At 42.1% G+C, this 15,841-nt stretch overlaps 1 protein-coding gene across 8 annotated transcripts in view; it reads left to right on the forward strand.

Annotated features, from left to right (window-relative positions):
- The window catches only part of LOC139133208 (ras association domain-containing protein 10-like), a 46,958-nt gene that overhangs the window by 11,834 nt on the left and 19,283 nt on the right, over nt 1–15,841 (forward strand). The window contains exon 1 of one of the 8 annotated variants that reach the window (XM_070699673.1): nt 4,331–4,585. The exons of 3 other annotated variants lie outside the window; for them this stretch is intronic. The gene's annotated coding sequence lies outside the window, so the exon portion shown is untranslated. Of the gene's footprint in view, nt 1–4,330; nt 4,586–4,685; nt 4,801–8,678; nt 9,691–14,554; nt 14,849–15,841 lie in introns of those variants that run through there. 4 more of the 8 variants (XM_070699709.1, XM_070699691.1, XM_070699735.1 and 1 more) reach the window with 4 other exon arrangements.

Genomic DNA, 15,841 nt, shown 5'->3' on the forward strand with positions numbered 1-15,841 from the left:
CACTCTTTTTGAGAATGGGGATTTAGCCGAGCGGTTCTGTCTGTTGCCTCTCCGCTAGGCGACTGATGCCGTATGTTGTGGGTTCGAACCCGATTGAAAACTAGCCGTATAATTTTTATATCTTCCAGCATGTAATGTGCCTTAGAGTCCGTCAGAACGCTTTGGTCTCCTTCTGGAGGACATGTTCACCCATGTATTTCCACGATACTCGTTCTTTTCTCTGGCGACATGTTTCCCGGCATGTTTCACCGGTGACGCTTTTCAGCTACGTTTGCTATCTGTCTGTGTGTCCTGTCCGTCTGCAACTTTTATACAGCCACAAATTAACACTCTATCTTTGAAGACTTGGTGCCAATATTTGCGTCAACACGTTCAAGGCAACATAGTCTCCTCCTCAAGAGGGACCGACTTCTGTCGCATTTTAATGCCGCACCACGACAATGGCATGATTACTCGACAAAATCACACGTTACAGACAGCCCAATTTATAGGCTTCGGATATAACAGATAATACGTCTTTAGAAAAAGTGCATCTTATGGTAACACCTTGCAATTGGTTTCTTTGACTGTGCGGCAGTAACTTTCAAAAGATAGAATAAGGCCAACCGTTTGATGACTGGGCTGACTTAGTTATTACAATCTTGTTAATACATGTCTGCGGCAGATGCTAAGGCCTCACGGATAGATAGGCCAGTCATGTTCCGTGGAAGAGCTTTTGATTTAGGTAGTAATGCAGTTAAGTGTCCGGTATAAATATAAACCAAACTGAATAAGGAGGAAAGCGATGGAAATTTTGTGTGGGCTAAAGGACTGTTCTTCCTGACAAAACAAGAAATTCCATGGATCTTGCTATGCAGCCTCGAGGTTTTTAAGAAAAACATGCAACAGATGTTTTCCATGGCGCCTGGCGCTGCAACACCACCGAAGACACGTGATTCGTTTTTAATACCAGGATTATTCGAGAAGGTACGATTATATGAGTTGATTTACTTAAAGCCTGTCTTACAAGGTTGTTCGAGGGTCAAAAGGTCGCAAACTTGCCACGTTTCAAAGAAGGATGTCGTGATATCAGACCTGACAATCGTCATAACACAATAGTCACGCCCTGGACCCAGTGATCAAATCGTGCCACTATGCCAACTGTGGATGGGGAACACGATATCAAATAAACAAAAAGCACTCGTCAAAAGATGAAAAGTGAAGTCGCTTTGAAAGTATCAGGATAAATATTTGCTCAGCTATGGATGATCGCGAACTTCCCTTCCCGTGGTTTGCAGACAACTTTAGGTGACTCCTCTGTCCGGAACAATAAATTTTAATAGCATTGTTGCAACTGTGGCGCGTAAATTTCACCGCTTCTGTTCAAATAATAGACAGACAAAATACACAGGGCATTATCAGTTGTTGGAAGCTTAGTGTAATCCAATCTAATCTAATTTTATCTAATCTACCTTGAGGATAATGTGTCAATCACTCAGACGGTAGCAGGGGTGACTTGGGTGTCGAAAAGTGTTTGCATAGCGTTAACAGTTACCCTCCACAGACAATACAGCAGTGATTGATCGTCTGATGGACGGCGATTGGCTGCTGAGCCGGAGACAATTTGAACAGTTAGTGCGCAACGCGTACGTCCTTCTCGTCAACATATGTATGTGGCACATATGAAATGATTTATTGCGTCAAGTGCGACCGTGGAAGTTTAGTTTTTTGCTGCAAGGCCAAAAACATCAGTTATCGTACACAGTAATTCTGCTAAACGAGTTTGGAGTCGAAAAGTGTTCAAGAGGAAGGGCAGGTGTAACATTCGTCACTAAGCTTGCCGAACTATAGAATCTAAACGGACGAGTTTCTAAAATTTCTCATTTTACAAAAAACATATGTAAACCTGCACCAGCTAAATAAATGGCTCGTCTCAGAAATTTCCATCCTAGATATTTCGGCGATGGCTTTAGAACACCTCTATTCTGATTGTTTACATCCTGCTAATCTTTATCAACCAATAGACAGTAGAGGGAGGGTGCTACTGTCTCTGATCTCATTCGAGTGTTAAAGTAGAAAGCGCTTCGGGGACAGATATTTGTACTCTATAACTTTTACCATACGTTTTTTGTCTACCACTTGTGGGAGCAGGGATGGCGGCCATTTTCAGACTTCAAGTTCAAGTGTTGGTAAATATTGGGTAATTTGTTCAAGTTCTCTAGTACCACATTTTCGCAGTGATCCTTTATTTTTTATTCTTGATTTCGAAAGGAATTATTCAAAATTTTCTTGAGGAAAGTTTGGGCAAAAGTTTAAGTCTTTCAAATTCGAGGCGTGAACTGCACTACTTTTAAACTATAAAAAGTTTCAAAAGCAGATGTGAGTTTGATCGAAAGCAGCTCCACAGAAAATTGCTACTTGGAGTTCATTAAATTTTGGGGGTTATGCATTAAATAAGGAAGTATAAGCTTTGCATTGAATCGATGGTTGCGTAAATAATGAGGAACGAAACTTTCCTGTTTATTGAACACGCTAAGTAGAGGTGAAGTGCAGGACGGTGACTATCTTTCGCATGGCCACCTTACAGACAATGAAATTGAAATCTGTTGAACCAGAAGGGTCTGGTTCTTTACGCAGATAGATCTCAACCAAACCAAACCAACTGTTAGTGGGTTAGAGAACGTGGCAGTGCGTGTTGGCCATGCCTTACTACATACAATGCTGCTTGAAACAAAGGTTTGGTCGAATTTCAAAGCCCGCAAAAAATGTCGTTCATTCGAACTTTCTGGCGGAGTTATGGCGCCATTTTTGTTTCAACACCTGTCTACCTCATACAACCAACCGAATGCTGTGTGGTGTGGATGTTGTTTCTGTCCTGAAAATTTTGAAACTTTATTGCGTTGCTACCAATTCTAGCCTGATTGTTGACAGAGGAGCTGCTCCATAATGTTGTATACGAAGTGAACGAGAGAATTCAGACATACTGCTTTCATAAAATTTGCATTGGAAGTTGTTTTATGATTTTACCACTTTTGCAACCTTTTAGCGTTACTTTGACCACCTACCTTACTAATGAACCGTCCGACTTGAATGAATAAACTCCCACACTTTAAATTTGATTGAAAATCGACTCTGAAAAGTTCATTAAAATGTTAATTTTTCTTTGCAAAAGCAGGCATCGACTTGTTTACAATAATCAAGGTAGCGCTGGTCATTCATCATTTTTCATTGCAGAGGTCGCACTTTAAAAAAAAAAGAATGCTTGACATTTGTTTTTGTCTGGAATTCAGCTGTAATGGGTTTTAAACCGACGGGGTGTATAACTTTAGGTATCATTCTGTTGATGGCTTTTCCGGGCATCGTGTCATCGGCAACAATTTCACATCCCTACGTGAAAACCACAAACAAAGCAGACGATGACAAGTGGCGTGTCCGAGAGACTCCTAAACGTCACACGGTTGATGCCGCAACAATGGCGGTTGTCACCTGTCCCGTGAAGGTCGAGCTAGATAGAGCAGATTAGCCCGTTCATTCTGATATCTGGTGACTGGAATCTGCTTATTGTTGGGAAAAAAAGGGACATTTGAAGACCGAATCACGAATGGATAGTAAAAACAACAAAAAACGTCTGCGTTCTGACGTGCATAGGCTCCATTCAATTCACCATTTTTTTATCGGTTGCGCATTTTGCTTTTCATCCTTTGTTAATCGAGTGCCATCCTCTTCCTTACACATAATGCTGTTTTTCCCCGTTGTTTGGTCGATGATGAGACAAGCCTGGTCAATGATCTGTTAAACTTATGTGACGCGATGTTCTTTTCCCCCGCTCTAGTATGCCACACAATTTACATAAGCGGTCGTTCGCGCCCTAGCTGCCGGAATTCTGCAAGAAAACACACGGTCGTTAATTTCGAAACACAACTCCAACACGTTTGCCCTGGAAGATGACGTCACTTTGTATTTAGGCCAAAAAGAACTTCCTCAATAATATACAATATAGATCCAGGCTCTTCCAGGCACTTCCTGTTTTTAACTAAGGCACTTTCAATTAGCCCAAACGCCCTCATTTGTAAGTTAACTCTCGGGGCGTCAAAATAAGTGCTCAGTTTTTGAAAAAAAAAGTTCGTTGGAGGTTAATGCTCTGGATTACCTGTCACATTGGTGTTTTTTCCAAAATTCTTCAAGGTCAAATTCGAAATTGTCTAATGGTCCTTCGGGGGATATTTTCATTTCACTCCATTTACTCAAACATGGAAAGGTTGTTTACACTCCGCTGTCAGAGCAGTGGTTCTTGTCTTGACCTATGACCCAGCGTACTCGAATAATTGACAGCGTTGCATTGTCATTTGTGACAGTGGTAGCCTTTCAGTGAGTTTTCCCTCTTTGTTCACTGGCTATCTTATCGTGACACGGCAAGCTCTGTCTGAGAGCTCTACTTCATTCATCCAGGGTTACCCGTGGACTAGGAATCAAAGCGTCGTGGAAGTCGCCTCTTCGTCTCGCATCAAAATCAATTTCCCTCGAGACGTTAACAGGTGCACCCGGAGCATGGTGGCTCTCTCGCCGTCGGCGGCTGCAGTTAATGAAAAGGCGCGTGAATTTCTCAGTAAGTAGGAAAACTCCCATTTCATGAATTAATGTGGTGTGAACGTTCAATTAACTTAGACAATGGTTGGTGCAAGGAGGGGGTGTGAATGGCTATAGACAATCGATCAGCTACACAACAGGCTTTGGTCCAGCGATAGCTTTTTTTGCCCAATATGTGTTCGATGATTTTGTTCGAAGTCCGGGGGAATGCATAAGTTTTCGCTGTTAAAGGTGGTAAGTTTACCCTTGTAAAATTTCTGTTTCCCAAATCGACTTCCAATTTTTCAAAAGACCAGGCCGCTCTACCATAGTTTGACCGGGGCTCCTGCACCGTGTTTTGTGGAGTGACCACGGACAAAGTTAAGTTGACTGACCAACGGGTAGCACAGTGGCTGGCATGGCAATGGCGATTTTGTTACAGCGTTCTGAAGCTGTGCTACCGTGACGCAGATGTACGCGCACGCTTTTGCGAATTTCACAAGGTACTAGGAAAACAAATTTAGCAAAGTGAATACTGTTTACTGGAGATATTATCAGCTCTCGTGTTGATGTAACGGTCAGGTGACTCTTAAGTGGAAAATGTGGTCCATTATAGGGGGAAATGGCGCCTCAGGGACATCGTATCAAAACACCAACGTTTCTCGGTTTCCAGGGAGAATTCTGAACGGCTGGCTTGAGACCGGTCCGGACGCAGAAGTCATTTGCTCGGAATAAGCGGGTAAACTTCACACACAATCAGCGCGCACAAAGGATAGTAAACTCTCTTGTCATAAATGACGCTTGGGGGAGTTTTGTTTTCGTCCTTGCGGTTTGCGGTCTTGTTCGCGCGTTATATCGCGCCATGGTAAGGCATTGATAACAATGGAAGAGTGTTGGTGAAGTGGTTCTGATCTGGTCAGTATTTAACAAGGATTTTCACCCGTCAAGTTCTGACAAAAACTTTTCGATAGTAAAAGCGAAACTATCAAGGTCACAGGCAACAACGGAATCTCACCAAAGGGGAATGGTGAAAATCCGGACCTCCACTTGCAAGTAGAGTCAGGGGAAAATTTGAGAACAAGTTAAACAAATCGCAACGTTAGAAAAAAGTAGGCGGGGTATTTGTGTAGAGAACAACTCAAACTTTCAAAACAACGCCGTAGGCTGAGAATAGTACGTTAGCGCATAGCCGCGTAAAGACAACTGTTTTGTCGCATCGCAGGGTCGTTTTGTACAATAGGCCCTCTGTGATGTAGACTATGATAAGATATACACAGGTATAACATAAGTAGTTAGGTGCAGAAAGTTCAAGACTGGTAAGACAAGTGTCATATCACGGTCCCTCCACAAAATTTGTGGAGGGACCGTGGTCATATGAAGGACTATTGGACAAACACGATGGCTGATTTGCAGTACTTCAATTTCTTGATCGCAGAGACAATCAGACAAACTGTTCTACGCTAATTTGACCGCCGTCAGCGTGTGCAGATCTAGGACGTAGCGCCCATGACGCCCAGCATGTCTGTCGTGCATTCATCGATGATCGATGTTCCGACGCGCTTAGGTTTCCACAACGATGGCGGTCATGGTGACTTCGGGGTTAATGGAGCGAAGAATCTGTCAAATTTTCTCGCTACGTGACAGGGTTTTTGTCTGCCCGTTAACAAGGTTGCTCGTAAAACTTTTCAAAAAACCACTGCTAATTTGGAAGGCTAATGAACGTTAACTTGTTCATCATCACTTTGTCTGATTGGAACAGCAATTGAAAAGTTGAATTTGAGCTGAATTGAATCGGCGGGAAAACGCACCCTTAATGAGGAGAAAATAAATCCTTTAGCGAGGTCGATGAAATTCTTCGCGTACTGCCAACGCTTTTACTCCAATATGACGGCTTAACTGGAACCTTGTGAGACTGGATAACAAAAGTGCCTTGCGCCTTGGCAAAGCTAAACGATGTCCGCTCGAATGGACACGAACAAACGCCCTCTATAGGCCATATCGATTGATATGCTGATTGAGCGCTAACGCGGCCGAAAATTGAGTAGGTAACTTTGCCTCCCAACAAAACCACCGTTTGAAAAGTCTACATTTCTCCGAAGCATCCATTTTTCCAGTCACCTTGAAGTTGGCGTTGGAAACGTAAACAGGCAAAACGGCACTATGAGTCCCGTGACCTCCATACACAGCAGCCGTCAATCAAACAGCAATACTGCCGTTGTATAAGCGTATCTGAAGACAAATCCGCTGTTCTTGGGTATCCGTTTGGGGAGGATAGGAGGGAGAAGCCGATGAAAAGCAACGTCTTTCGCAGGAATGGTAACAATTCTGGAAGTATGCGGGCTTTCTTAATTTGTTTACCTGAACCGGTTAATGAAAAAATACCTCAGATTATAGTGTTTTGATTTTCTCATCGGAGAAGGCTCACTCGTCGCCACTAAGACATCACTTTGGGGAACCGGATAGCTAGATTGATTAGCAATGGACTATTATATTAGACATTTTGAATAAAAAACAACCCTCGGTTATAATAAGTCGCCATTCTAAGTTAAAGTTACAAGTTTCATGATAAATCAATACAGAAGAGAAAGTTCCCGACTCGGAGGAGAACTTAACGAAATGTCCAGTTGTCGTTATACGGCGTGGCCGTACCGACGAGTTTCACGTCGCGATATACTTGTGCAATGGTCAGCGTGATATAATTTGAGACCGCCTGGCATTTTCAAGGTCAACTTCTCAAGAAAGGGTTCTCAACTTCGCATCTCTTACTGAGGTTGGCGCTTTCAGATGATAATGGCAAGACGATGGATATCTTGCCAGGAGTCACTGACCAGAAACAACCCTTTTGGCGAATCATTACAAAATAAATCGCTCGGAACTGCATAGCAGGTCATAACCCCGGCAAAGGAAAAAGTGCCTGCGATATTGAGCAACGGCAGAGAAAAAAGTTGAGCACGACACTGTACTAGTACAGTTCCATCAGGCATACTCCTGGTCGAAATGTGGTTCCCGCCAAGAATATGAAGAATTTGAAGTGTCCGTACCCATGTGCTATCCTATGATACATATATATCTTTCTTGATCAAAAAGATTGAAGGTATGACGTGTCTAACGAGAATACCTTGAACAATAACACGTGACACACACGATTTAAAATCTTGTTATTGGCAAGGTTTTGCTAATTTCTCGATTGGCGAGAGGTGGTTTCTCTTATTACGTGACAAATATTTCAGATTGTAAGAGACAACATGCAGAATAACTACCTTGTGTCTCTCCTTAAATTGTGGTACCACGTGCATTTCAACTGGAAAGGCAAATACCGTTGAGCCATACGGAGTTTGCTTTTGATACCCATCGCGGTGGATATTCAGTTTTGAAAGCCTACGATTTGATGAGTTGCAAGGCATCTCCTCGCCGTTTGGAGGGAAATACTGAAGTTAAATTGACTGATACATGCGTACAGGTGTTAAATCTCGGTCAAGCAAACATCCTGGTTGCTGTGTTGTGGCCTGGCCGAGTTTGCCATTCACCTGAAAACAAAACAAATTCACTTGTTGATAATTCTGAACGCGAGCTGAGTAAGGAAGCGTGGCATTTTTCCAACCCATGCGAATCACGAATCAATATACAAACCGTTTTACATGACGGACGTATGTATTTGTGTTAATCACACACAGAAAGACATTTGTAATATTTGCATGCTTCCGTAGTTGGACACCATTCGATGTGGAGGTTTATTGATCTGCGGTACCCGGATGTCAGTTATCCAGCTAATTTTTTTCCAACCCACATCCGTTATCCGTTTACTGTACCCTGCTTTGAAGGAATTCAATATAAGCTTATATCAGTTTTGCGGCTATAATGTGTGTTCAAACGGCTGTTAGCTACGTCTTTTTGCATAAGTATAAATCAAAATTATATCATAATTCTCAGGTATTACATTCGTTCTTCAAAGTTAACATTTTTTACGCTAAATGTTCAAAGGTAAAACACCCTACCACTGTTCGTGTTAAAGATCAAATTGGCAAGGCTGTGCGAAAATAAACAGCATCCGTAAAATTTCTGGTATGCTGTGACGTAAATTCTGCCTGGGATTTTTAGCGAGCAACCGATTCATACGCGTTTTGTCAACTGTTAAGATAAACATACTTGGTACACGTTAAAAGCGCGCCTCGGTGTGAATTCCGCAAACCGTCCAGAGCTGGGGGTCATGGGCGTGCAACGAGCATGAGGGGAAACATGATGTAGGACCATAGGAATGAATTCGTTCACTTTGCTCTATTTTGCGTATATCGATTCGCTGTGAAACAATGGGGAGGTCGCTGACAAGATCTTGTCGTAGATTAGTATCGATTAGGGTAGGTACAGTTATTGGGGTCAGAGGGGAGATATTTTAGGTCTCGGATTTCGACTTCGAACCGACACAGGCGCGTTCGACGTTGTATGAAGAGCGGCAAGTAACTCGAGTCCCCGGTATGGGATCAACGCCGTGGACATACAGGCTGCGCAGTTGCCGGCGTTGTACCTGTTGGCCGCGGGAGCACCTCTTTCTCATCTGTAACGCCGACATCGTTTCCAGTGCCTCTGGTTTCTGAGCAAAACGACTATTCCACTTTAATTGCTCTAACGAGAAAGAATACAGTCATTCATGCCTACTAGAACAGGTAAATTGCGCCATATTTCCGTCGCTATGACAACTGGACCATATATGTCCTATAAAGTAGGGGTGGGTTGTGTTGGGCGTTCTAGTCGGCGGTGCGCGTGACACATGCACGCAGGAAGTTTTCAACTGTGGTGCCGAAATGTCACGGATGGTGCTCTGACGTGCCTCTGTTGGAGAAAAAGTGATTTACAGCCTACCGATTGCGCCAGTTTCAAGTCGTCATCAAATTTGCGGTACACTAACCGCAACATTTACACACAGTGCGTACTTGCATACGGGACAACAGTTACCTCAAGCCGGCGTCTGAATAACCCTCACGTGTGCGGCTATTCGCCCGATCCAGTCAGCTCAGTGAGTCCAAAAAGTTTCATGAGTAATTAGAAACCAACGACTTAATATCAGTTCGTGAAAAAACCCGCCACAGTTAACTTGAAGTATTCGCTCCTTGGACTAGCCTTTGTTCATGAGAATAGCTACCTGTTAAGGTATGTATACTCTCTTTTCCACCTTTATAGGGTCGTAAATGGCGAATTTACTCAACAACAACTACCACTATCCAAACTGTTTTCTTTTACTGAAAACTGTCAGCGACGCACAGTACTTGCGTCAACGGGAAATTTCCACTTCAACGTTGTTCACAACAACGTCATTGGCAAAGATCTTACATATCCGCGTTTCCCTGTACACCAGAGGAACTAGAAGTTTGTTCTCAGAAGTTTGATGTTGTTTTAAAGACTCATTCCTATGGTTTGGATTTTTGGCTTGAATTTCTTTCAATTTGTTGCTGTGTTTTATTGCCAATTAGCCTGTGTTCATATTACAATCAGGGTCATTCCTTTCAGTTATGGGCGAGTTGTCTGGCCGGTTTAAGGTAGGATACGCCTCGAAAGTGTAAGATTTAAACTTTTACTCAAACTTTCTTCAACCATACTCTTACCAAATCGAGAATAAAAATCAGGGGTCACTGTGCAAAGTTTGGTACCACAGAAATAAATTAACTGACATTTACCGGTATTTGACATTCAAAATGGCCGCCATCCAGGCCTGTGAGGAACTCCAAAGGGAAAAATCAAAATGTTCGATTTTCGAAAAAACTAAGCTTAGACGGCTAATGTTTTTGTTTTTCCAAGAGAGTTAATTAAAATGAATCCCAACAATTCGTAGATCAGAAAAGAATTGCAGAAATTTGAGAGTCCGAATATCTGTCCCCGAGGCGCGTTTCACTCTAAATGTACACGCACGCTGTAAGGCCAACAGAGGCCTTTCGGCGCGTACGTATAATATAACCGGCGTTCTGAAGTTCTTTGCACAACCATTTCATGTTGGGCCAAAACTTTGTTCCGTCCTATTGTATCGATTTTTGATGTCAGATCTCTATATACATTGAAATGCGTGGGAGGAATAATGATGTGAGAATTGTTTGTTTTTCAGACCAGTTTTAGCTTTGGAAAACCTAATATTACACTTGAACGTGTGGTCATTACAGTACAGCTACATGGTGGAGTTTTAAAGCGTCCGGATCGGTGTCCCATACATACTGTATACATCTGTTCACAAAATAATAATTGAGCTACGTGTATTAGGCAAATGCTGTTAAATTTTACTCTCGACAGCACACTACTGTACTTCGGGTTGTACAAACATTGTCGTTATGGTTGGTTACCAGTTATTCGGTAGTTTTAACTAAAAAAATATTCGCTTCACTGATACTGAGAACTTAAAATATTTTCTCAACTAAATTACAGCAACAAATACGTCGCATTGTTATATTTTGGTTACTCATTTTGGGAAGGCGAGAGCCGATTGGAAATCTTCGAAAATACTCAGCTGTATGCAGGAGCATGGCACTGCCAAAATTCAGTGGCAGCGGGACTTGCGTCATAACCTCGGCGGCGAGTTGACAAAACCAATCGCCGGGGCCTTCTGTCTTGTGTGACGTTGTCGTGCATTGTTCGCCGGTATTGGCAGGAGTGTCGGTTGACTCTGTTCATGTGTTTATGGGATTTCTCTCTCTTTTGCCCTTTCTTTCTTTCTCGGTGCACTTTGTTACCCGACTTCACGGGCTGCGACAATGTAATCAGCGACCCGCTCGTTTTACATCCCAGTATAGGGTAACACAAAACGACTGTGAATATGAACACCTCTGGAAACTAGACGAAGAAAATGAGCCTGTGTGATTATATCGGTGTTTTTTCCACCCAGCGGCTCGCTGAGTTCTTTGTTGGCGAGCACTTGTATTGTCCGTTATTACTCATATTTAGGGCGAGTCTGCAAACACGACGTCCCCCGTTCACCCCGATACGTGCGGCGTTTGAAAGCTCACCGTGCGGGGCCAGAACGTCGCCTGCCCTTTTGACTCCCGGGGCAGTCGAAATACCACTATGTGATACCGTCCGCTTTCACATGCTAAACTCTGACAATTCTTTAGTCGGATTAAGACAAGTTATGTATATGTGCACGGTTGGCCAAGCGTAACTTTGCTTACAGCAGTCCCCATTTTCTAAACAGACCGACCGTGAAGGTGCGCGAATATGGTACAAGGGCGAAACTCACATACATCAACGTCCAAACCGAAAAGTTGAAATTCAAAATCACCCTAGAGACATAAAACACCTCTAAACTTTCGATTCACGGTATTTTTTAATATAACTTTCCTCTTAAAAACAGTCTGTGTGACTTCTTATCCCGCGAAGAGGAATGTGCCCCAAGAAAGTGTTTTTGTTTAAAAATCAACATGATTATTGACCCAAAGGATTAGCTTACACCGTCGACAAAGTAAGTTGCAGTGAAAACAAAAAGGGCAAAAAATATTCATTGCGTATCCCTGGAAGGTGCGGGTCAAATACCGATCCGTAATACTGGGAGACCTATGTGTGTTTAATGTTGTTATATTTGATTACATTTGACTGAGAGAGATTGATGAATATCCCGTCTGTTGTTTATAATGAAACATCCCTGTTTTCAAACTATTTGAGTGCCCGCTATGGGCTCATATGTCAATATAAGCCCTTCTAAGTCCGGAGATTTCTCCACACACTTTAAGTGTTGTTGGTTTTTTTCTGTGTCACAAGTGGGCAGGGTATCAAAAAACCTGCTAATCCCGTATTAGGATGCAATCGCAGCCTATTAATTCAACGATGGAGTCGACACACTCCTTGAGTGCGGACGTGCTGGCTTGAATTTTCAAACGTGTTCAGAAAGGGATGGATAAAAACCCCTTGTACACAGCTGCAATCTGCTGTCAAAACGTTTACTCATAATTGAAACAACAAGTACAGATGTAAACACTGAGGAAGAAAGTCTGAATTTGATATTAATTCTCACATTTTTGTCGCTTTTACAATTTATTCTGTGAATTGCACCTTGACATAAAAATCGACCTACTTTTGTAAGGTGTTACAGAGTAAATTCTAACCACATAACGTTCCAAATAAACAGTATCACCAATCTTTCAAATAATATTCATGTAAGTCCATCTTAATGATATTTTAAAGAGTTTTGAAAACTTCCTGTTTCCTCGAATATTTTTAGGATTTGATTTTTTAATTTCCCTATTGGTTGAATAGTTTTAGGATAAACAGGGTTCACCCGATGCCCCCAAACTATCGAGCCTTGGCTCGCAGCTCTCCACAAACAATGAATATACTTGTTCTCTCACCAAACACTGCTAAGGCTGTAGATTTTGACCACACGTTCTCTTTGTCGAGGTACACATCACCGAGATAAGAAATTTTGTTGTAAAAATCAAATTAAAAAAAATTCGTTCGTGCGCTTCCCTCTCGCTTGACACAGTGAGGTCGAAACGTGCTACGGGATAGACAACTAAACCTTTTGGGGTAAGCGTGACGTCATACGCGTTATTTGTTCTGCCTACCAAAATTTGTTATGAGAAAATATTGTCACATACCGTTAACTTTCTGTTCATGTAAATTCTTTCCAAACTCAGAGGATGTAATTTTAATCTATCGTTCATCGTCCTATGTTTCAACGTATTGACCATTCCCTCCAATGTACGAATAGTCCATCTCTATGGTTACATTTCATGACATATAAACGGACAAATCGGTCGCAGAACGCCTGATACTGTGTATCTTTGAACTGGGCGTGGTACGTAAGCGACGCGTTTGACGCCCTATTGACACCAACCTACCTCCAGCATTCATTCTTCTAATCACGTAAGCCTTCGTCCATTACAGGTGCATTTTGTGATAAAATGGTTCCCTTGAGGCTCAAATATCTGCTACCATTTCTAGTTGTGTTATTAAATAAAAGTACAGATTTCAATGGAAAGATAGAACGAGATACTTTAAAACGTAGCTTTCTGGCAATAATGATTGACGTGTTTTGTATATCGCTGTCTAAACTTACCAGCAAAAAAGTTCCAAAATGTGAGATGAAACACCATTTATCATCGTCATGAACAGAAAAGATCTTTCAAATCTTCCATACATTCTTTGTTCACATTATAAACATGTTATAGGAGGAATCTGATAAATATGTTGAAGGAAAATCCACCAATGATTTTTTTTTTCATGATATACTATACGGTCAAATACCAGCCAAGCCACCAAAATATTGCTATAGCTACTCGGCGATTGGCACTGATATTGGAGTATATATATTATGTTACTGAATGACTTCATGACAAAGGCCGTGATCATGTATTTACTGTCGTTCACTTGAGTTATCGCTGCACTATGTCACTGCTATTTGCCATTTGGCCCGGCATTGGCGTTGCCCGGCAGTGGGGCAAGTATTGGCGCGCAAAGTTTTGTGTGCAAGCGCATCGTCGGAACGTAATAACCCATGGTGCAATGTTTACAAGTACAGGAGGAAATTGTTGTAGCCGTACACGAAATTGTGAACTATTTGTGGAATCAGTAAGCTAGAATTCATAATGCATAATTTTATCGATTTACAGCTTATTTCAGCCTGGGAATCTTATAGCAAAGCGCAGCTTTAATGCAGCTGTCATGACCGTCAAAAATTAATATTTCACGCTCTCGACACGCTAGCGTACAACCCAAGGAAAAATTTAGCGATATGTTACAGGCATTGTTCTGCACTGTACGTATTTTCGACCACGTACTAGAAGGCAGTGGGCAGTTATTTTGAATTCCGTGAAATTTTGTCAGTAAGCCAGTGTTTGATTTTCGATAACGGTTCAAAATCCGATCACACTGTGCACTTGTTTACGTGCGTCACATGACACACCGGTCGCCGCTTACGGGCTACAGTTGAATTCAGGTTAAAATAGGTTGACGTCATCCCCAGGTCTCGCTGTATCCGATCAATGCCCGTGAATGGGATTTTACGAGAGCACGTGACAACAAGAACGCCCAGTAAACTGTTTGTTGAGACATAAACTTTCGTACTTGGAATTGGTTCAGCGGGAAAGTCATTGACCTAAAGTGCTTTTCTGTGGGAATTTGTGACGTCAAAGTTTTTGTTTGTCGTTTGGTAAATTACGCTGTTCTGAGAAGTGACAGAGAGCGACGGATAAGCTTAATTCGATGTTGTTAAAAGGCAACATGTAGTAGTTATGGACATTCAGGTCGGCTGTTATGCTATGTTTTACATCCATTGTTAACATCTGCAACTCAAACCTACCGGCAACACACAGCAGTGTACTGAAAATACTTGGTGAGTATGTACCCAGGATGCAGTTTTGATGTACCGTTCTTTGTGCTATTCCTCGACGATCGATTGATGATTTCCGGTTTAAGTATATGTACAGTTATTTCGATCAATAATCGCACCTGTATCAACTTACAAACACCAACAAACACGGCATGGTCGGTTTTATTCACTGTTAGCAGTTAGCAGCTGAGGTGAAAATAAAGTAAATATAATCACATCGATCAATGTTCGCAGATGAAAACAACACAAGTGTGGTGAACATACAGTGAATATTGTTTTTCCCGCCCAAAAATTTGTTGTCGTCGACAGCTTCCACTTCCCTATCGTTCGTTACAAGTAACATGATAAAGTCTTCCCTTTGTTTGTTTTATAAAGTGGTCATTATCATCATTAACAGCATAGGGTCAATTTGTTATCAAGGGTCAATTACTCTCTTAATTATTTGCGGTTTCTTTTTAATCCTTATCTCGAAGATGGTTCCACCTGTTTGCTTTTGAGGTAATCTGAGTGGGTGCCGCCCCAGCCAGGTGATGACGGCCTCTCTTTTGTATCTGACCATCATTCTACGTAATTAAAGGCCGTTATCGGGAAAAACTCTACGGTGACATCGTGCACCGGACGGAGTTAAACAAGCGATTGAGGCCTACTAGTAAACAACAGGGACTGGTAATCTTCAAACTGAGAGCAGTTTCCCACTGCCACGCTACTTGAGAAGAGACAATGCATCTGCGCACTGTTTGGTGCGATGCAGGTTTAAGGTAGTTCGTGTCTCGAAAAGCAAACTTTCAACCGATCTCTTTCAAAATCAAAAATCGAAATCGGAGTCACAGTGCAAATTTTGGTATCAGGGAATCAAATTGCCACAATATTTACGACGTATTCATACAATATTTAATGTACAACCTACATTTTTATCGCTTTTGCCAATGCATTACAACCCGCAAGGAATGTACCGAACATTGCACATACCCTTGCTACTTGCAGTTGTGGTGTCGT

Source organism: Ptychodera flava, chromosome 1, assembly GCF_041260155.1.
Source record: "Ptychodera flava strain L36383 chromosome 1, AS_Pfla_20210202, whole genome shotgun sequence".
NCBI lineage: Eukaryota > Metazoa > Hemichordata > Enteropneusta > Ptychoderidae > Ptychodera > Ptychodera flava.